Raw genomic sequence first — 22,007 nt, forward strand, 5'->3', positions numbered from 1 at the left:
ATGTGTTTCTGAAAGATTGATTTGTTCAACAACGTGATTTATAACTCCTTATACTGAATCTTTAAAATGTTGCTGTATATTCCTATGCTTGAATCGTGTTAACCATGTTTCTTTCTAATGTTGTCTATTCTGTTTGATCACGGATGTGAATCATGCTTCCATTCCATATTGCACTGTATTTGAATGTATTCTGTGACGGGCAGATTATTGTCTGTTCATATGGATCAATTGATGTAGAGGACAATGAGTAGGAGGCTTTAGATAGTACAATATACCTACAAATTGATGTATAAGATTAATGTGCATTGCATATTGTCTTATGTATGTGAGGAGCACTCATCTATCTGGCATGTTTATTCATTGCTTTACTAACACTCTGGCATCTGCGGTTGCGGATGTTTTTCTCTTGATACCTGTATGTTTTGTTGTTTTCTTTTCTCTTTTTTCTCTGTTGCCGTCTGTGGTATTTTTAACTTATGACTATTGGGGTTACAGTAGCGACATGTTTTTATCTCTGATTTATTTGTAGTGGAATTATTACTTTCCCTTGGATTTTGAATTCTTCAATTAGTTGATAACAGAGAATGCAATAATATGCGTTCCATATGGGGAGATATTAAATCTCCAAATTATGCATCCCGCATTGTATGCGGATTGATATATTGTTCACGCTCTACCCGACTTGTTCACACCTTTAGAGTTATTTTATGATACGAGGCAGTGAATTATTATTATTCTTATTTAGAATAATTATTTATCTATTGGGCAGACGTGCGTTTTGTGAAGAACAATACTAAAGTTGTATTTACAGTCTGGTAAGCGCTGGTATTATTAGTATTATTATTATTATTATTTCGTTTTATCTTACTTTTGGTTATATTCAGTTCATCTTTTGAAGTTACTCCTATATCTTATAGAGGACAGTAGACCATTCAAATAAGGCGATTACGAGACTTTTTAAATAATTAATCTCGATTGGTGGAGTACTAATATGGGATTAAACACAGCCACTTTGTACGATTGGATTTAGTTGAACCGAAACAATGTTACGCTGATATTGGGGGATGGATCACCCAAATTTTATTGTAATTACCGACCTTCGAGCGATTGATATTGGCTTGAGGGCAAAAAAAAAAATGTTTTGTGTGTGCTTTTTTATACATTTTGGGAGGTTCTCTATATTTCTTCTCATTTATAATGCCACACACGCAGTATTCCATGATGTTAAATATATGCTATCTGCAGGTGAGGTAACCGTTACAATATGGCGGCCAAATTGCTATGCTGTCTACACCTCCCAATAACACGTGTCACAATCAGGTGACCTCAAACTGACATCACGTGACACTTGTGCCGGGAATGATAAATTCAACATGGGAGGTTCGCGCCGTTTACTTGTTAGTGAGACGGTGCGTATTGCGGTTGTATCTCATTCCTTGTGGAAACAGGTGAGAATTGGAGTGACTTGGATTGGTGACAGTTCACTTTTATGTATTCCCTTGGGGGAGAACCAGGAAAAAATATTTTTTTTGTGTTCTCTCTTTTTTCCCATTCTGGCGGGATTGCAGACAGTGGGTGCACCCTTATCAAGGTTGTTGCACGCCACCAATTACGAGAACGTCACTGAACGGCTTCTACATATCCCATTGGAACGAACTACATTCCACTCCCATTGGTACGTGTATTCACAGTAGAGAGGGGTCAGCTTGGATTTACCACTATACTGCTACGTTATTCTGGCCACAATGTAATTATGTATTACATGTGGTTATTGGATAGTATATGGACTATCTGTGTTTGACTGTACCTAAATCAAGCAGATTACTAGTCCGAATTTACGTGCATGGGGGACCGACCTCGGAGATTGTTTATGGTCACATGTTCATGTCTCATGAGGAGATATGCTGTTTTATGCACACATGTTATATTCTGTGGCACTGTTGTTACTACACGGGTGGTACCGTGTGAGGTTGGGGTGTTAACAGTTACTATGGAGGGACACAGTCTCTGGCATTAAGTGAGAATGATTGAATTTGCGTTATGACCGTCTGGGAGAGCACACGTGATCTAAATCTGGTGTGAATTATTTAAAAAATTCTCTTCTAAAAATTGAGCATTAGGAGGGACACTCCTTGGTAGCTCTTATTCCTGACCTGCTGTTGATCTGTTCTTTTATTGGAGGGTATGATCTACCACACGCTATAGTGACCTTGGATAGTTTGGACGTCGTGTTTTTGAATCTTCACGACATACTACGAATACCATCAATACAACTTTATTACAATTTGTGGTGGGTTGATATGTTCTTTTGCTTTATTTCTGATTGGTAGTTTACTATAGTCATACAAGGTTTGGGCCGTGTCTCTAATCTTTCCTTTGGTCAACACCAATACCTTTTTAGTGTGAACCAAACAACGTATCACAGTGGTGTGATACGATGGTTTTAATATAGGATTTTCATCTTCCTTCTTGTCTCATTATACTAATCAGATCTTGGGAACTTTGGGTACCTGTCGGCACTCTGATCTTTGACCATCGCCATTGTGGGTGAGCACATATTTGTCAGTATCTTAACACTGATTCTTTACAATGTTTCTTAAACTTAGTATTGTAGTTTAATGTATTTAGTAAATATGTTTATCTTTCCAGCCTTGAAAAAGTCTTTGTAAGACGAAACACGTGTCGGCTGGTTCGTGTATTGGAATTTGAATCCTAAAAATAAAGATGACAAGCAACTGAATCTCTAAGGGGTCTCGGATTTGTTATCAAACAAGATGACCAACTAATGGGACTGATCCTCTTACCTTCTCCTTTGACAAGTATATGTAACTTGAATATAGCTGGCACTCTACATTAGTGGGGAACTGAACCTCTATATTGTTTGGGTTTGCCATTTAAGTCTTTTTCTTGTGAACAATGGTCAGTTGGCTGACCTCCCAGACAAGCACTGGGGATATTTAAGCTGGAAGAGCCCAAGCCGCATCTCTTGTAGCCACTGCAGAGGTTCTGCCTCTACTGGACGCAGGGCAACCCAAAGGACAATTCGAGATAGCCTAATGGTGCACCAGTGTCTGCTGGACCCATGGATTTGGTTGTGACCGGATTCATTGACCACGAGGAACACGTCTGCACCAAAGATTTGCAATGTGACTGCCGTGTTGCAAAAGTGCAAAGCCTGCATCAACAGCCCTTGAAACATGCAAAGAGGACTAAGTGGGACCACGAGATATGTGGAGAGACCCCACTCACCTGTGGACTGAGGACTTGACCGGTCTTCACCCCCGTCAACAGTGCAGCATCAGGAGCATCCTTGAGCATGTTTAGCCTGCATCCCTCAGAATCAGGACCACGTCATTGCTGTGTAAGGCGGTCATCCTGCAAAGTTTGTATCTTCTTCTAAAAACAGTCTGGTGGCCAAGTAACTGTCCAAAGTATCCTTTCTGGTCCTCTAGACCTCTGTCCTGCTGGACTTGGTCACCCAACTCAGGCCGGATTTGTCAAACAAACTTTTACAAACTTTTCAAAAGATTCCAACCTTTTTTTGTTGGCCAATGCTTGTTTGTGGTTTATATAGAACGTTATGTATTATTTCTAAATTCTGTATTTCCAGATCCATCCAGTGGATTTTAATGGTTAAGTTATCTAAGATTTTACAAAAATCTGCTCTAATTTTATAAATTGATGTCTTGTATCTTTTGGTTCGCACGATTTTCTTATTCTATTGTATGTTGATGTTAAATGCTGAACACATTGTTCCTTCTCTATGCCTTACTGCTCACAATCCTACCCAGGGTTGAGCTTAAGGTTAAGTAAACGTACCTGACTGGACCCAAGACGGTATTTGTGTGTGTTCTACATGTTCGGGCTTTCCAGTCATACCTTATTATATACCCAAATCTTCACAATATGGTTTAGTTTTACTTTGCATTATTTTATCGGTTATGTTGTTCTATGGTAAACACAAATTTAGGTTTTATTAGCAATGTTTGATATACAGTTTGATAGTTTGGAATATAAATTTAGTTATCTATATATATTTATTTATCAGACTTTATGTATATAGTTTATTGGGGTGAATGATAAATTTGTTGATGTAATATTTCCAATAATTGTTTTTTGTATAAAGTGCTTTTTTATATTTATGTATGATTATTTAATTATTTTGGCTACAATATTGTAGTGAATATTGCATGAATCAATATTTTTGACACATTATGGGGCCGATTCCGATTCCGGTCGGAAGGGCTCCGACCAACGGAGCCCTTCCGACCGAATCGGACCATGTCGGCCAGATTCCTTTCCGACCGAGTCATTCAATCAATCAATCAGTGGTTTGGGGATGCAAAGAAACCGGTATTTGCTCACATATTGATTTACAGTGTTAGCTTGGTGCAGAACATGCTTGCTTTGGCTGTAGTTACATACGTTCATAACTGTAATGTCATTGACTTGCTACTCTGAATAAAAAGATTTACAAAAAAAAAAAAAAAAAAAAATCAATCAATCAATGCATTTGTAAAGCGCGCTACTCACCCGGAAGGGTCTCAAGGCGCTGGGGGAAAGGGGGTCCGCTACTGCTCGAATAGCCAGGTCTTGAGTTGCTTTCTGAACGAGAGGTGGTCCTGGATCGTTCGAAGGCGGATGGGGAGGGAGTTCCATGTCTTGGCGGCCAGGTAGGAGAAGGATCTTCCTCCGGCGGTGGCTCTGTGAATGCGTGGTACGGCGGCGAGGGCGAGGCTGGACGAACATAGCTGGCGGGTGGGTGTTTAGAAAGTCAGGCGGTTGTTGAGGTACTTGGGGCCCAAGTCGTGGAGGGCCTTGTGTGCGTAGGTGAGGAGTCTGAACATGATCCTCTTGCTGACGGGGAGCCAGTGCAGGTCTCTCAGGTGGCCGGAGATGTGGTTGTGTCGGGGGATGTCCAGGATGAGTCGTGCGGAGGCGTTCTGTATTCGCTGGAGTCTTTTCTGTAGTTTGGCTGTGGTTCCGGCGTAGAGGGTGTTTCCGTAGTCCAGACGGCTTGGGAGTGATGCCCAGGGCGGGGGGCCACCAGGAGTCGTCCCAGGCGGAGGGGGCTGATCCTAGGATGATGACTTCCGTCTTGTCTGACGGCTGTCAGACAAGACGGAAGTCCACTCGCTGAGTGGATGAAGAGCGGCTGCTCTTCATCCACTCAGCGACGTCTTTTATCCCTTCGTGTAGGCTGGCTCTGGCGGTGGCGGGGTCGTTGGTGAGGGAGAGGATCAGCTGGGTGTCGTTGGCGTAGGAGATGATGTTGAGGTTGTGTTGGCGTGCGATGGCAGCGAGAGGGCTCGTGTAGACGTTGGAGAGGGTCGGGCTGAGTGATGATCCTTGTGGTACGCCGCAGATGACTTCAGTGGCCTTGGATCTGAACGGGGGGAGGCGGACTCTTTGGGTTCTGCCGGCGAGGAACGAGATGATCCACTCCAGTGCCTTCTCTCGGATGCCGACGTCGCTGAGGCGCTGTACTAGGGTGCGGTGGCAGACAGTGTCAAATGCCGCGGAGAGGTCCAGGAGGATGAGGGCCGCTGTTTCCCCGTTGTCGAGCAGGGATCTGATGTCATCGGTGGCTGCGATCAGGGCGGTCTCAGTGCTGTGGTTGGCCCGGAAACCGGACTGCGAGGGGTCGAGGGAGCCGTACGTCTCGAGGAAGGCGGCGAGCTGTCTGTTGACTGTCTTCTCAATGACTTTGGCTGGGAAAGGGAGGAGCGAGATGGGGCGGACGTTCTTGAGGTCGGTGGGGTCCGCTGTTGGTTTCTTCAGTAGGGCGCTGAGCTCTGCGTGCTTCCAGCTCTCCGGGAAGGTGGCGGAGGTGAAGGAGACGTTGATGATGTCCCGAAGTTGGGGTGCGATGATGGAGTCGGCCTTGTTGAATACGTGGTGGGGGCAGGGGTCGGTTGGTGATCCGGAGTGGATGGTGTTCATCGTGCGGGTGGTGTCTTCGGTGCTGACCGGGGTCCAGTTGCAGATGGTGGTGGTGGGGGGTGTGGGTTCGGTGGTTGGTTGCGCGGTTGGTGCGCCGAAGCTGTTGTGAATGTCGGCGATCTTGCGGTGGAAGAATGTGGCGAGTGAGTCGCAGAGGTCTTGCGAGGGGGTGATGTCGTTGTTTCCAGAGCTGGGGTTGGAGAGCTCTTTGACGATGCTGAAGAGCTCCTTGCTGTTGTGGGTGTTGTTTTCCAGTCGTTCTTTGAATGTTGATCTTTTGGTGGTGCGGATCAGCTGGTGGTGTGTGCGGGTGGCGTTCTTGAAGGCCGTCATGTTTTCTGTGGTTTGGTCGTGGTGCCAGGCTTTCTCGAGGGTGTGGCAGATCTTCTTGGAGTTTTTGAGTTTGTCGGTAAACCAAGAGGTTTTCTTGCTGCCGGGTCTGCAGGAGGGGGTCTTCAGTGGTGCGAGGTCATCGGCGCAGTCGGTGAGCCACTGTGTGAAGCTGCGGGCTGCTACGTGGGGGTCCGTTGCGCTGGCGGGAGGGTTCCATCTGAGGGAGGTGGTGAGCTGGTCGGCGGTGATCCTGCTCCAACTTCTGCGGGGAGCCTGTTGAGGGTGGTTGTGGGTCGTGGTTCTCTCGAAGTTGGTCTGTCCAGTGCAGTCCGGTGGCGTGGCTGAAGGAGATGTGTTTGCTGGAGGAGAAGATGGAATCAAGCGTGTGGCTGGCATTGTGGGTGGGGGTGTTCACCAGTTGCTTGAGTCCAAGGTTGGTGAGGTTGTCTAGCAGGGAGGCGGCATTGCTGTCGTTGTTGTCCTCTAGGTGGAAGTTGAGGTCCCCTAGAAGGATGTAGTCTGAGGAGGTAAGGGCGTGCGGGCTGACGAAGTCTGCAATGGTTTCGCTGAATTGTGTGCGTTGTCCCGGGGGTCTGTAGACGAGGGTGCCTCTGAGGGTGGTCTTGGGGTCGGTGTGTATCTGGAAGTGAAGGTGTTCGGCGGTGGTGAGGGTGTCGTCGGAGTTGGTCGTGATTCGGATGGTGTTTCTGTGGACGATGGCGATGCCTCCTCCTACTTGGTTGGCGCGGTCCTTCCGGGTGATCTTGTAGCCATCCGGGATGGCTATGGCGATGTCGGGAGCTGAGGAGGCGTTCATCCAGGTTTCTGTGAGGAAGGCGACGTCTTGTGATGTTGTGTCGAGGAGGTTCCAGAGTTCAACGGCGTGCCTGTGGACGGAGCGGGTGTTGAGCAAGATGCACTTGAGGGGATCGTTGCTGAGGTCTGGCTTGGTGGATGCGGTATCGGAACGGGTGCAGATGAAGTTGCAGGCGTGGCAGGTGAATGCTCCGTGGGTGCGTTTTGGGTTGGCTTGGTAGCAGGCTGGCTGTCGGCCGGTGTTGAACACGTGGAGGGTGGCAGTGTCGTTTCTCTGTCGGGTTGGCTCGCTCCGGCGAGATCCAGGGGTCCTGGCGCTGGGCCCGGGCCGGCCGCGGACGGGCGCACACGGGCTTGCCTTAGGCGCGCCTATGGCGCACCAGCGGCGCGTCCGCTGCACGGTCTCTATATGAGGGGGAGAGGGAGGGAGGAGCAGCTGGGAGGTGGGAGCAGGGCGGCCAATGGGATGCAAGGGGGCGTGGCAACCGGGACGCGGCAGCGGGAAATGGGTGGCGAGGAGGGAAGGCGAGGTGAAAAACGAGGGTGCAAAGGTAAAAGGGAGCACAAATCAGGGCACACAATACTAAAAGGACACTGGCACTCGGGGCACAGAATGTAAAAAGGGCACTGGCACTCGGGTCACAAAAGGCAGAAGGCAACGGCAGTCAGGGCACAGAATGTAAAAGGACACTGGCACTCGGGTCACAAAAGGCAAAAGGCACAGGCAGTCAGGGCACAGCAGCGAGAATGCAGGTCACACTGGGGGCTGCGTGGCGGTGAGGGGAGCGACCTGCCTGGGAAGCAGGGTCGGAGGTCGCTCTCTCTACCGCCGCGCGGTCTCCATATGAGGGGGAGAGGGAGGGAGGAGCAGCTGGGAGGTGGGAGCGGGGCGGCCAATGGGATGCAAGGGGGCGTGGCAACCGGGACGCGGCGGCGGGAAACGGGTGGCGAGGAGGGAAGACGAGGCGAAGAACGAGGGTGCAAAGGTAAAAGGGAGCACAAATCAGGGCACACAATACTAAAAGGACACTTGCACTCGGGGCACAGAATGTAAAAAGGGCACTGGCACTCGGGTCACAAAAGGCAGAAGGCAACGGCAGTAAGGGCACAGAATGTAAAAGGACACTGGCACTCGGGTCACAAAAGGCAGAAGGCACAGGCAGTCAGGGCATGGCAGCGAGAATGCAGGTCACACTGGGGGCTGCGTGGCGGTGAGGGGAGCGACCTGCCTGGGAAGCAGGGTCAGAGGTCGCTCTCTCTACCGCCGCGCGGCCTCCATATGAGGGGGAGAGGGAGGGAAGAGCAGCTGGGAGGTGGGAGCGGGGCTGCCAATGGAATGCAAGGGGGCGTGGCAACCGGGACGTGGCGGCGGGAAACGGGTGGCGAGGAGGGAAGACGAGGTGAAAAACGAGGGTGCAAAGGTAAAGGGAGCACAAATCAGGGCACACAATACACTGGGGGCTGCGTGGCAGTGAGGGGAGCAACCTGCCTGCAGGGTCAGAGGTCATTCCGATGGGCTCGTGTCACAGTGCAAGTGGGTCTGCATTGTAGTTGACCAAAAGATCTTTCTAAAATTTTGCACCTTTCCTAAGCCAAGCATGTAAAGCATGTACAGCAAAGGCATACTCCTCTATAACCTTGAATAATGCTCACAAAAAAGAGCGAAGTGAGTCCTTATCCTTGGGTGGAGGGGCTTCCTGAATGGCCTGTATTTGGGTTTGAAATCCTCACATGAAAATTGATGCCCTGAATAATCCAATTCCTGGACCAATACTCTTGTCAGACCTAAGGGTAACTCCTGTTTTTTTGAAAATGTGTAATATTTTTTCGGAACTAGAGTCTGCAATCATTAATACATCATCCTGAAAAGCCTGAGCCCTAACTACATAACTCATGATAACATCCATAAATCTTTGAAATACACTGTCAGCCGAGATTAGACCAAAAGGAAGATGTGGTAATATAAATGACTCAAATGGCGTGGAAATATGGTCAGTTCTTGGGACTCCTCTGTTAGAGAAATCTGGTGGTAGGCTGAGTGCAGATCAATGAAAGTAAAATATTTCACTTTCCCTATATTTGCTAACATGGCCTAAACATTGGGGATGGCATGGCAATCAACTTAAAATGTTTTGTCCAACTTGCAAAGGTCCACACACATCCGAATCTCCCCAGATTACATCTGCACAATAACAATCAGGCTCATCCAATGTGCAGACTCGGCGGGCTTCTTGTAAAGAAGGTATTTTCTCTAATTGCGTCTTAAGATCTTCCCTTATGCCAAAAGGAACTGGCCTCACTTTATGAACAATAGAAACAGCATTGGTTTTAAGCTTGATCTTGTGCTTAGAATTATTGATGGACACTATCTCATTGCTAATAACGTTTGGAAATTTCCTGATAAAATCTGTGATTTTCGTGTCATAGTATCATTGACAGACCTAACCTCATTACGAGCAACTTCCGAACATTTCCTAACAACATCAGTTGAGTGCATAGAATTGGATTCAATCAAAGAATGAAGAGCAGTGGCTATACAATTATTTACAGAGCACAACTTTTTTTGTACATTTGTAACAAATGTATCAATGGATACTAGTTTCTGACCCAGGGATCCACATAAGTCTTAATTTGGCTAGGTCAAGTCAACCCACCAAATTTCAGCCTTTCACAGCAACATGCCTTTTTGTAGCAGTTGTTCTACCTAAGCACGTCAATAAATCGTCAAAAAAATACAATGAGTCAATAGGTTGCTCCCCAAAAGCTTTGGGAGAGATATCTGGCTGTTCTAGAACAAACAATGACGAAAGCAACTTTCACCACACAATATGGTTATTGGGGTATCTGAATTAGCGATCATTTATACTGAAATCTCCAATGCAAATTTCCCATAATGAACTCTTAAGTCTGCCAAATGTGGTGGACACGGAGGACATATTTTTAGGCAATCTCCCTTAATGTTAAGAACTTTTGACAGATCTGAAACACAATCATCCATAGAGACATCCACATTGCTATTGTTGACTGATGGTTTTCCTCCTTTACAGACTCTTTGGAAATGGCCTAAATGGTTACACTGATGCACTGTTTGCCCAGTGCTAGACAATTTGTATGATTACTTATGTGGGATTTAGATCCACATCTAAAACAGAATTCCTGATTTTTCTTTTGTATATTTCTGTCAAACTTATTTTTGGTAGAGTTAACACCTCCAAGCAAGAATACACTTTACTGTGCGAGGTGGAAGTATGCTCAATAGTCTGGAACCTGTACCCCCCCCAGGGCCTTGAGACCTTCACGGGTGAGTAGTCATGCTTAACAAACACCTGATTGATTGATTGATTGATTGATTGATTGATTGATTAAACATGGAGCCTTTCAATGGCTTTGGCCACATCAAAAACCTCAGCTACAGAATGATCCCTACCGCTCATCAATCGTTCCTGAATTTTCTTTGAGCAGCCAAAAAAGCAAATTGATCTTTCAAGTAAGTGTCTGAAGATTCACCAAAATTGCAAGTTGATCCCAATAGTCATCAATCAATTGCTTTCTTTTGAAAAAATTGAATATCTCATGGAGATTTCTTGTGTGCAGGTTTTCAAAGGGCTAGTAGAAGTAGTGCTGAGCCACAAAACATTAGCGATGCATGCAACAATGCTATTATCGCAGCATCACATTTACAATGCAAGGCTTCGCAGATTCATGCATGCAGAAAAATAATGTAGTGTTGCACCGCAAAAGGTAGGTGCATCATGCACATCCTAAAAAAAAGCGCGAAACACCGCAAAAGGACGCAATGTATTTTGGAAGTCCAAATGCACACAGAACCTTGCACCACAACACAATCCTGCTATCAATAACTCCCTGGGAGGATCACATTGAGGTTCTGTAGCGATCCGAACCCGTGAAATCGGTATCGTAGTACTGACACGATTTCGGTACCAATGAACCGCAAATGATCCATTACATGCATGACAGTGTTTTCGCTACGCAACTATCATGAATTCACTGAGAAATAGGGCATTCTGTTGTAAAGTCATGGCATCCATTTTAGTTACGGCGTTTATTTTGTTTCTTGCCCTCACATAGTCAATGAACGGGCGATGACCCCGGCAGAGTCACCTTGTTAAGGACACGTAAGCTCGAGCCCCGAGAAAGGCTGACGCTGCATGACTAGGCAGAATCAAGCTGCCTCCCTTGCCTGAGGCCAGTCCTGCTATACTGGTTCTCGTGTCCGTTGTCCTGACTGAAAGGCCAAAGACGGTAGCCATGCCCGTTTATGATCCATAAACACCTATTATCCTACTTTTCAATCCTTTGCACCTGGCTCTGCTCCTCTCCTTCTGGGCTTTTACAATGGGGAGGTTACGATTTTTATGATGGGAAGGATCGGGCAAAGAATGGAAAACTGACAAGGAGACCTGATCGAATACCGAAAACCTACGACTAATTATTGTTTGATGTCTATTTACTGTTTGTTTGGGATTCCGGGTTGGGCATGAGAAATATTCGTGTAATGTTGCCTAAAGACATTTTGCGTGTATTTAAAGAACAACCCACTTAATGCAATTCGAACAGTCTCGTAGATTCTGCCTCTGTGTGGTTCCTATGACTTCTGTGTCCCTGCAGTAAATAAACCTTGGTCTTTGACGCCACCATCGAGAAGCCCGTGTCTCTGTTTATTTGTGCACCGAGACAGGAGGAACTCAGGGGTCTTTGGGTGTTGTTTCCCTGACACCTCTGGACTCTTAAAAGTCCAGAACCTCAAATTGGCGCCCAACGTGGGGCGACGTCATCCGGTACCGGTCCAAAGCCTGAAAAGTTCGAGAAGTTTCGTGTGAAGATTCCGGAGGGAGGTACCCCGCTTCATCGATCCCTGCATGTCGTAAAAGTGGCCCGACGATCTCTTCCACGAGGGTTCCCGTTCCCAGACGGCTACAGAGGACCGCTGCCCTGACTGTCGCCCTGTCTTGGACCCGAGGTGCAGACCTTAGTACGGCGAGACGTAGACGGGTTCTCCTTGGTGACGTCTTCCACATTTCAGTTAAGTATTAAGTGGGTTACGCTCAGTTTGGTTGTTCTTTGTTGCTCTGGTTTAATTCATAGATTATCATTGGTTGCTCTTGTTTAGATAATCTTTGTTTTGGTATTAGTTCATTTTGGTAGGCCTAAGTTCTTTGCGCATTTTGGTTGAAATTTGTCTTTGTTTGTCATGACTACCAGTAGTAATTGTTTCTTGTCCTGGTTACGTTGCAACGGGGATTCCCGGTTGGAGGATTCGTGTTCGGTTCCTCCGATTGGAACTCCTACATATGAGCTCTATTGTAAACATGGTGTGGGTCCTATTATGTATAATGAAGTATGGGTCCGTTACACCAGAAAAGATGGTGTCCTTAGTTGGCCACCGCATGGTAGCTTCGAAACGGAAATACTAGACAATCTAGAAATTAAGTTGTTTAAGAGAAAAGCCCGGCCGGCAATGTTTGATTCTTTTCGCGTATGGCGCAAAGAAGCCAAACAGAGAGAAATTAGGAAGACGAAGAAAGAACAGAAAGAGAAAGGGTTGACTTTAATGGAGTCTGCTAGGCAGCTGCATGTCAACGAGACTGAGAAAGCAATGGAGATGGCGAATAGAAAATATAATTTGGCAATTGATAAATGTTACCCTGTATTACCATCTTGTCCTACTAAGCCGATGGAGGATCATGAAAAGGATCCTCTGTTGTCTTACCTGTTGAATTCACCTCCACCGTATGCACAGGGTATTACAGTACCACAGTTACTACCTGTTGTACAGCCAGCTGCTGGTCAGCCTGGAATAGTTGCTCCACTTCCTTTGATTCCAGCTCCTGTCCTTCCCGTGGTTAATGTTCCTTCGGCACCCCCTCTTCCTGGGTCGCCTGTTCCGCCTTTGCCTGTCGTTTCGCAAACTGCTTTACCTGCTACTCCCACCCTTACTATTTCATCTGCTTCAGCTGCCCTGTCCCCGAACCCTGTGAACATTCTGACTCCGCTTTCCGTTCGTCGGAAAATAACCGACTCTGTAACTAATATCTTAACTCCTCTCTACAGGTCTTTAATTGGGACCCCCGTTTCTGACTCTATACAGAGACGTAGCCAGCTTCCTGGTCCTCAGGAACGAGACATGTTAGATTCAACAGCTCTTAGGTGGATGTCGAAAGCTGTGAAGTATGATGCACGAAGAGTGTTAGATACTTTTATGCAATGGAATGAACCAACTCAACGTTATGTTTTTGACGTGATGTGTTGTCTTGCGTGAAGAATGGGAAGATGATGACTTAGATTCCGTCCCCTCTGATCTGATAAATATTCAACAGAAATTCGCCGCCGGAATGGTGATAGGTTCAGAAGTAAGGGGAGCGATAGAACTGATTTTAGCTTATAGGGATGATTCCCCTCTTCGAGCGACAAGGGACCCTGATGGTTCACCGATTACTACTAGGAAAAAACGAGGTCAATATCCGATGAGGGAAGTTCCACCGATATGGCGTGATGCAGTTCAAGCTGATGCGGCTCATAATATTGCAGCTGCCCCGGCACAATTCCAGAGAGTGTGGATACACATCCCTTGGAAACGGGCCGAAGTATTAGCAGTAAAACAAGCGTTGCCAGACCCACGTAAAAATCCTGCTGGTTATTACAAAGAGTTAACGCAGACAGTCCAAGCGTGCGTCATGAATTTGGCAGACATTGAAATGTTATTTGGCAATGTAGTGCCACAGCCTATATGGGCCAAGATTCGACAAGAGAACCACCCAGTCGCCTTAGGAGGTGATTGGCCAGCTATTGTAGCAGCAAATGCGCAACAAGTTGGCGGTGCTAAACCTGAACCTCTGATTGCTGCCTTACCTGGCAGAATAATTAATCTGATGAAAACGCTGATGCCAGCGTTACGAGTTAATTGGGATAAAAGAAGGACGAAAGCGTCTCTGACTTTTTCACTAGATTTGAAGAGACCTTCGTAGACCACAGTGGGCAAGATATGAGTACTGAGGGAGGCCAGAGGTTGTTTGTCGACAAGTTTGTGTTTAATTTATTACCTGAGCTTAGTAACAAGTTAAAGGATTCTGAAAGTGCATGGGCAGTGTCGACAACAGCACAGATACTTGCAACTGCTCAGTATTACGAGAATAGAGAGAAAGAAGAGAAGGAAAAGTCAGAAAAGAAAACAAAAGATTTAAAGACTAAAGTTCTTTTGCAACAGGCGTATCTGCCTCGTTCGAATCAGTCAGATTCACAGCAGCGACCCCAGTTTCAGCAACAGCCACAATTCCAGCAAGGGACGTCCCAAAGATTTAATTATGGTTTTTCCCGACAACAGTTAGCATGGAATCAGTGTGCCTATTGTAAAAAAGAGGGTCATTATAAGAATGAGTGTCCGGTACTGCACGCACAGACTAGTGGTGTCCCAGCTCAGAGAGGTACTGTTGGGTTTATGCAAACTCCTAGAGGTAGAGGACGTGGTACAACGACACCACAGGCTGATCGCCAATCGAATTACTTTGATCAGCGAAATGCACAGCCTACGCAACCAGGTAGATCTCCACAGTATCATGTTGAAGATTACTATGAACATAATTCACAGCAGCGACCCCAGTTTCAGCAACAGCCACAATTCCAGCAAGGGACGTCCCAAAGATTTAATTATGGTTTTTCCCGACAACAGTTAGCATGGAATCAGTGTGCCTATTGTAAAAAAGAGGGTCATTATAAGAATGAGTGTCCGGTACTGCACGCACAGACTAGTGGTGTCCCAGCTCAGAGAGGTACTGTTGGGTTTATGCAAACTCCTAGAGGTAGAGGACGTGGTACAACGACACCACAGGCTGATCGCCAATCGAATTACTTTGATCAGCGAAATGCACAGCCTACGCAACCAGGTAGATCTCCACAGTATCATGTTGAAGATTACTATGAACATAATGAAGAGATTCAGAGAAGCGAGTACTAGGACAGCCGCAGGCAAAGAGAGGGAGTAGTATCCGTTCCAGTTGATCAGAGTGGACCTTATGTCGCAGTAGTTACCTCAGGCGTGGTTGAACCGTTTCTGTTGGATACTGGTGCGGCAAAAAGTTCAATTATGCATGCAAAACTCCCTGGCGCACCTTTGTCTGGCTTAACGAACACTTCAGTAGGTTTCTCAGGCGCCCCTGTTCACAATCCTGTTTCTAGTTCTTTATCAATATCTGTTGGGGCATGCGAACTAGAAGCACCCCTTATCCTAACAACCGGTTGTAATGAGAATCTGCTTGGTTTAGATTTGTTGAAACGCCTGCATGCGACACTGTACTGTTCTCCTTCGGGAGTACAGCTCACATTAGGCAAAAGAGTAATCTCTCCAATGTATATGTCGATGGATAAGCTCCCACCGGAGCTGCGTTCTCTCCCTGATACTCTTTGGGCAACTGGTCCTAACGATGTAGGCCTCTTGGAAATTCCCCCTTATGTGGTAAGCCTGAAAGCGAATGTTAAATTCCCACGAATCCCACAGTATCGGATTTCGAATGAAGGTGAACGTGCACTTTTGCTGATTGTGAAAGACTTAATACAGAAAGATGTGATTGAGGAAACTAGAGGAAATGTCTGCAATAGTCCTGTTCTACCGATTTTGAAACGCACTGACCCGTCCAAACCTCCAATCTACAGATTTGTGATTGACCTCAGAGAAGTTAACAAAATAGTGATTCCGCAGTTTCCTGTGGTCCCAGATATCACTGCATTATTGACGTTGATTCCTGCCTCAGCCTCATGGTTTACAGTTATCGACTTGAAAAATGTATTTTTCAGCATTCCGATAGCCGAGGAAAGTAGAGACATTTTTGGTTTCTCCTTAGGAGGTCGCAGTTTCAGATTCAAACGCGCTCCACAAGGTTATTGTGAGAGCCCTTCAATTTACAGCCAAGCATTGAAGAGTCAATTAGATGCTCTTGTACTTCCTCCTGGTGTTGCTCTGATCCAATACGTAGACGATCTTTTACTGGCCGCTGATGACAAGGAAACTTGCAAAGCAGCTACAATTTCGTTATTACGTCATTTGTCAGACTTACATCACAAGGTGTCACCTTCTAAACTGCAATATTGTTGCCAAGAAGTGACCTACTTAGGTCATCTTTTGTCAAAGGAGGGAAGAAGGTTGACCCCAGAGAGAATCAAAGCAATTTCGCAGATGACTGTACCAAGCACACAGAGAGAAGTACGTGCGTTTTTGGGTATTACGTCATACTGCAGGCAATGGATCCCAAATTTTTCTCTCATGGCAAAACCATTGGTAGCCCTGACTGGAAAAGGTGTTCCGAGCCCTTTGCCATGGTCTGATGAATGTCAACAGAGTTTTCCGACTTACGCGATGCACTGTGCTCAGCTCCTGTGTTGGGTACTCCTGACTACAGTAAGCCGTTTACTTTATATGTCCATGAAAGAGAAGGTTGTGCGTTGAGTGTATTAACGCAACAATTTGGTGACAAACAGCGGCCTTGTGCATATTTCTCATCCACATTAGATCCGGTAGCCAGAGCATTGCCAAGTTGTTTGAGAGCTACAGCAGCAGCTGCAGTGTCTATCTGACAGTCTGCTGGACTAGTCATGAACAACATGTTAGTAGTCATGGTTCCACATGCTGTGGATACACTCATGAATCGAACGAAAACTCAGCACCTCACCAGTGCTAGACTATCAGGCTATGAGCTGACGCTTTTGGCAAGTCACATTCAGATCAAGCGATGCAGCATATTGAATCCAGCAACGCTGTTGCCGACTACTCTAGAGTCGAGTGATTCAGAGCCCCATGATTGCTGTTTTAGAACTGAGGAAGAGACAAAAGGTCGCATTGATTTGAAAGATACTCCGTTACTAGATCCAGACGGCAGTTTATATGTCGATGGGTCGTGTTTTAAACTACAGAATAGTGATGTGACGGCCGCGTATGCAGTTACGACTTTGAGTACGATTGTTGAGACTGCAAGAGTAAGTCAGAATTCTGCCCAAGCTGCAGAATTAATTGCATTAACAAGAGCGTGTGTTTTAGCTGAGGGAAAGAGAGTGAATGTGTTTACTGATAGCCAATACGCCTTCGGCGTAGTACATAGTTTTGGACGTCTCTGGAGAGAAAGAGGTTTTCTCACGTCCCATGGGACTAAGATCCAACATGGACAGCTAGTCAGCGATCTATTGGAATCTCTGACCCTACCGAATGAAGTTGCGATTGTGAAGTGCAGTGCACATCGAAAGATTACGGATGATGTTGGCCGTGGGAATGCGTTTGCTGATGAGGTCGCTAAAGAAACGGCCAAGAACATGACGAGCCGAATGTAGGTTGCAACGTCTGCAAGATGGATTGCTGAGTCAGGGATGTGTGAGAATACGATTGAAAGTGTGAAGGCAATCCAGAATGAAGCAACTGAAAACGAGAAGAATGAATGGAAGGAGAAAACGGGTAAAATGGATTCAAGTGGATGTTGGGTTGATTTGTCTGAACAGCAACGTTGGATGTTACCTGATGCGTATGTGCTCGCAGTAGTCACGATGGCGCATGGAGCAGCGCACATCAGTTCGAAAGGGATCTGTAAAATGTTAGCTCCAGTATGGAAGAACGATGGAATTACTAAGTGTGCGGAAAGAGTGGTGAAAAACTGCATGATATGCCTGATGCATAATCCTGGCAAGGGAACCCCAACCCCAACTGGTCATTTTGCTCCCCCTTCTTGTCCCTTTGAAGTGATTCAGTTGGATTTTATCCACATGGACAGGTGTAACAATCTTAAATACGTCCTAGTGGTAGTCTGTGATTTTTCAAGATGGATTGATGCATATCCGTTAAAGGATAACACTGCTATATCCACTGCCAAAATCCTCCTCAAAGAGTACTTCCCCAGGTATGGTATGCCACGGATTGTTTGGTCGGACAATGGAAGTGAGTTTGTAGGGAAAGTTATGAAGAGTGTGTGTACGGGTCTGGGTATTAACCAAAAATTCCACAGTGCGAATCACCCACAGTCAGCGGGTTTGGTTGAAGGGTACAATGGCACCCTAAAGCTGAAACTTGCTAAAATTCAAGCTTCCACTGGTCTATCTTGGCCAGATGCACTGCCTTTAGCTCTACTGTCCACCAGAGCGACTGTACACTCTCGAGTAGGGCTTAGCCCATATGAGATTGTGTTCGGTCGTCCTGCTAATGTTTGGGGAGTCCCTAGGCCAAAGGAATTCAAACAGATTGAATACCCAATGTTGATTGATTATCTTTATGATCTGACTGCTAAATTAGGCCTTATTCATCAACAGGTATTCGAATCCTTGCCTAAACTGCCAGAGAGTCCAGGCCACACGCTAAAACCAGGCGACCAAGTTGTAGTACGGAATTTTGAACGAACTCGGAACCTCCAGCCAGATTCGTGGGTCCGTTCCAGGTACTCCTCACAACAAGAACTGCTGTACGCCTAGCTGGAAGGAAGAATTGGGTGCACGCTAGCCATACGAAGCGTGTCCCTCTCCCACTCCCCTATGATAACTGGGTTAGACAGGGATTTGGCGTATCCGAGACAGAACCTGTTCCTAGGCACATCCCTTTCAGTGATGCAGAGTACATAACGGACCACCCACGAACTGAAACACAGAACTTTGACACCTCAGCAGGAACCGCTCCTTTGAATCCTGGACCGAGTGTTGTACAAAGTGAACATTTGTCACCTGTGGAGTCGAACATTTCCGCATCTGCAGACCAGCTATTTCAAGATGAGACAAGACCCGGAAAGTACAGATATAATCTACGTTCTCATGTTATGAACTAATGACATTGCATAATTACCTTTCTGTTTGAAAACTGTTTTGATCTTATTGCATTCCATTCAGTCAGGAAGTTTGCTCAAATTTTTATCTTTTTGTTTTTGTTGTTTCTCTCACCTTGCCGTCTGGGTTACCGTAGGGTCGTAACGTGTGCCTTGTTTTAATTTGCAGGGAATCAGACACAAGGTTGGTTTCTTCTGTCTATCTTGGGAACTCCCAGGGTAAACAGAGGCAAGTTTTTAACAGGTACAAACCATCCGTTGCGAACGGTTGTAGAAGATGGAGCTTCCTGAACTGCGACGGGTTAACGTCATAAATGTGCACAAGACAAAACTCTATGACATATTATATAGCAAATGTTTTCTAATGCAATGTACTCTGACACTTCTGATCGTTTTGATAACTTTGGTAGGCGGAATTATTTTTGGTATTCAGTTGATCTTTACACCTGTTACATCTACAGTATCTCCCCATGTTCCTGTTTCTCCGACTGTTGTTTCTCTTCACTCTTTCCATCCTTTTCCTGCCCACGAGCAAGCTCGACGCTCTGAGTTTATAAATAACACTTTCATTCAGCTCTTGCACCAACATCAACTAGTGGTTAACACAACAAACTGCTGGGTGTGTGGCTTGATACCACATACCATGGACAAGGGCATCCCTTATCTGGTTCTACCCTTTAGTTATAATGGATCATTCTGGGCATTTCAGACCATGTTTGCTTATGCCCTAGAGACCTATCCTCCACGACCTCCGCGTTCCACTCGGTATAACTCTGCTAATAGAGCCTTGGTAAAAGGAATCACTGACATGGTTAGAGATGTCAATAACACTCCGTTCATTCCCAAGGATGAATTGCGAGTTTACATGGGTTGGAATGTTACGGAATATGGCATTACTCTGGGTGAGAACAAACGTAAAAGCTCGACTCCGATCTGGGTCGTACCCCACCAAGGTCAGGTCTGTTTGCAAGGAAATGGGAGGAATCCGAAAGCTCGACTAGGGAAGAGTGACTGTATCGAAACATATGTTTTCCCATCACAGTCTTCCCCTACATTCTTAGCTGCTAAGGGTACCTATTTTGTTTGCCAAGACAGAGCATACACATGGCTGCCTGCTGACTTCTCAGGCTCATGTTATATCGCTCAACTGTTACCTCCGACATACACTGCTGCACCGGACTATCACAAAACTAGAGTTGTGAGAGGTGTTTTCAGTAAAGAAGATACTGCTGGCCAAGAAGCAGGAGACTTCTTCAAAGGTTTCCTTCCGTTCTGGGGGCCTATGGCCAACAGTAGAAACTTACGTCAACTAACACGGGTAGTTGAATCCACTATCACCGAAACTGCGGGTGCCCTTAGTAACCTGACAGCTGAGCTTCAAGCGGATCGCCTCATGACGTTACAGAACCTTATGGTTCTTGATGTGTTACTTGCAGATCGAGGTGGAGTATGTAAGATGATCCAATCGAGTTGCTGTGTTTTTATCCCAGATAATGCGCCAACGGTATACAAGGCCATCTCTAAGTTACACAAAATCTCTGACTCTATTCATGTAGAGGAAGGTGACTGGTCATTAATGGGATGGTTCTGGAGCCTGTTGTCTGCGTGGGGATGGAAGGTTCTGATAGTCACTGGTGTTGCGTTGGTATTTTTATTTTCGTGCTGTCTCATTGTTCAGTGTGGTCCTGCCTTATGTAATCTCTGCATTTCAACATGCGTAAGAAGACCACCTGTTTTTAGAGATACGCCACGGGATAGAGTAATGCTTCAGCAACATATCAGTGACCTCCTGAACATAGAAATGGACTCTGACATAGAGTAAGTTGTTGCCTATGTAAGGGCAAAAGGACGGTCTGAGGTTCTGTAGCGATCCGAACCCGTGAAATCGGTATCGTAGTACTGACACGATTTCGGTACCAATGAACCGCAAATGATCCATTACATTGTGGTAAATCAAATATTACGCTCTATGTATTTCAGAATATCAATAGGATCATGCATAAAGCAAGAGGCTGAGTCTGTGGTATCAGGTTCTAAAAGGGCTTTATTCCAATAACTCGAGTCAAAGGGAGAATATTACCATCACCACAAAGGATCTGGAAGAGACTAAAAAGTATTCTCAATATTCTCAAAACATTATTCACAGAGTACAGTATATATACATCGGAAACAAAAAGAGCAAAAGAGAGTGAGATAAGAGCATGTGGGCGTGTAAGAGGGTGTGAAGGTGGGCGTCCATGTGGGCGTCCACTTGATGATAATGGGTAATTTGTCATAGTGTGGGTGGATACCTGGAGGGGGTTGCGTGATCTGCTGGAATTGTACTGGAACTTTGCCTTACTTATGCTCAACTCGAGCATGACGTGTAACTGACGTGGGTTGCTATGCAACCTGAAAGTCTGGAAGTGAGGCCTTCAGTGAGTGAGGCCTTCAGTGTCAGGACGACCAGCACATCTTTTCTCTGATATCTGATGTCTGGAGCAGGGACTGATTTGTGACATAGGTTGCTCATCACCAAGAGCCGATGTGGCATCTATTTCTTCATTTACTTCATTTACTGCAGAGGCCTTACATGGGAGCTATGGGCTTTTTACTGACGTGAGCTTTGCAATCTCACAAAGAGAGACAGAAAGGCTAGGCTTTCTCCTTTGCAGATCCCTCCTTCTCCAGGCAGGAATGCGGCTCTGTAGTAGTAAGCAGATAACCGTGCTCAATACTGTCTCGGCACCTTGTAGCAGGGCCCTTTTGGCTGAGGCCCAAGTGTGTAAGGCCAAGGATATGCAGCTGAAGCTTTTCTGAACGTCTGAGGTCTGTTCGAGTCTAGCTGAGCCACAAACACGGGTTTGTATGTGGTGCAGGAAACCATGATGCAAAACGTGTAGGCCTCAATACAGATTTGTCGTTTCTCTCATGGGGAACTGAATGATGACAGGCCACGTTATAGCATAAGTAACATGACAGGAAAGGCCATGGAGGGGAAATGCATAGGTTACATGCATGCGCACATAGGCGATGGGGGGCACATGGGGACATATAGGCCTCATAGATTTTTATTTTCCACATTCCCTCCTTGTACCCTAGTGAACCCCCTATGTAACGTCTATTTTCATGAGA

The 22,007-nt window shown here is 46.0% G+C and overlaps 1 long non-coding RNA gene across 1 annotated transcript; it reads left to right on the plus strand.

Moving 5' to 3' along the window:
• The first annotated feature begins 1,361 nt into the window (after positions 1–1,361).
• LOC146829926 (uncharacterized) lies at positions 1,362–4,333 on the plus strand. Its single transcript, XR_014961119.1, has 4 exons — positions 1,362–1,448; positions 1,569–1,675; positions 2,182–2,290; positions 2,650–4,333. It is a non-coding gene; the product is annotated as an uncharacterized LOC146829926 (long non-coding RNA).
• Positions 4,334–22,007: the final 17,674 nt, after the last annotated feature.

Source organism: Triturus cristatus, chromosome 5_1 (assembly GCF_964204655.1).
Source record: "Triturus cristatus chromosome 5_1, aTriCri1.1, whole genome shotgun sequence".
Classification (NCBI taxonomy): Eukaryota; Metazoa; Chordata; class Amphibia; order Caudata; family Salamandridae; genus Triturus; species Triturus cristatus.